Source organism: Parus major, unplaced genomic scaffold (genome assembly GCF_001522545.3).
Source record: "Parus major isolate Abel unplaced genomic scaffold, Parus_major1.1 Scaffold1327, whole genome shotgun sequence".
In the NCBI taxonomy this organism is placed as follows: domain Eukaryota; kingdom Metazoa; phylum Chordata; class Aves; order Passeriformes; family Paridae; genus Parus; species Parus major.
In genome coordinates this window covers 1-1,289 of record NW_015380180.1, presented here as the reverse complement: position 1 = coordinate 1,289, position 1,289 = coordinate 1, and the positions used below count along the sequence as shown (strand labels likewise).

At 50.1% G+C, this 1,289-nt stretch overlaps 1 protein-coding gene across 1 annotated transcript in view; it reads right to left on the bottom strand.

Moving 5' to 3' along the window:
• Positions 1-1,237, bottom strand: part of LOC107199604 (tubulin beta chain-like) — a 4,063-nt gene extending 2,826 nt beyond the window's left edge. Inside the window, exon 1 of the mRNA XM_015616920.2 lies at positions 135-1,237. The gene's annotated coding sequence lies outside the window, so the exon portion shown is untranslated. The remainder of the gene's footprint in view (positions 1-134) is intronic.
• Between the last annotated feature and the right edge of the window lie 52 nt (positions 1,238-1,289).

The following is a 1,289-nucleotide window of genomic DNA, read 5'->3' as shown; positions in this document are numbered from 1 at the left end:
CTCTGGAGAACCTTAAACCACCTTAGAGAACCTCAGGGACCTTCAAACCAACTCTGGAGTCCCTCAAACCAGCTCTGGAGAACCTCAAACCACCTTGGAGAACCTTTGAGACCTTCAAACCAACTTTGGAGAACCTCAAACCACATCTGTGGGCCTTGGGAACCTTCAAACCAACTTTGGAGAACCTCAAACCACCTTGGAGAACCTCAGGGATCTCCAAAGCAACTTTGGGGACCCTCAAACCACCTTGGAGAACCTCAAGGACCTTCAAACCAACTCTGGAGAACCTCAAACCACCTTAGAGAACCTCAGGGACCTTCAAACCAACTTTGGGGACCCTCAAACCACCTTGGAGAACCTCAGGGACCTTTAAACCAACTCTGGAGACCCTCAAACCATCTTAGAGAACCGTGGGGACCTTCAAACCAGCTCTGGAGAACCTCAAACCACCTTGGAGAACCTCAGGGACCTTCAAACCAACTTCAGAGACCTTCAAACCACTTTTAGAGACCCTCAAACCACCTTGGAGAACCTCAAGGACCTTCAAACCAACTTTGGAGACCCTCAAACCACCTTAGAGAACCTCAGGGACCTTCAAACCAACTTTGGGGACCCTCAAACCACATCTGTGGGCCTTGGGGACCTTCAAACCAACCTTGGAGAACCTTAAACCACCTTAGAGAACCTCAGGGATGTTCAAACCAACTCTGGAGACCCTCAAACCAACTCTGGAGACCCTCAAACCACATCTCGAGAACCTCAGGGACCTTCAAACCAACTCTGGGGACCCTCAAACCACCTTGGAGAACCTCAAGGACCTTCAAACCAACTCTGGAGACCCTCAAACCACCTTAGAGAACCTCAGGGACCTTCAAACCAACTTTGGAGAACCTCAAACCACATCTCGAGAACCTCAGGGACCTTCAAGCCAACTCTGGAGAACCTTAAACCACCTTGGAGAACCTCAGGGACCTTCAAACCAACTCTGGAGACCCTCAAACCACCTTAGAGAACTTCAGGGATCTCCAAACCAACTTTGGAGAACCTCAAACCACATCTGTGGGCCCTGGGGACCTTCAAACCAACTCTGGAGAACCTTAAACCACATCTCGAGAACCTCAGGGACCTTCAAACCAAGTTTAGAGACCCTCAAACCACATTTGGAGACCCTCAAACCACCTTGGAGAACCACAGGGACCTTCAAACCAACTCTGGAGACCCTCAAACCACCTTGGAGAACCTCAAAGCACATCTGTGGGCCCTGGGAACCTTCAAACCAACTCTGGAGA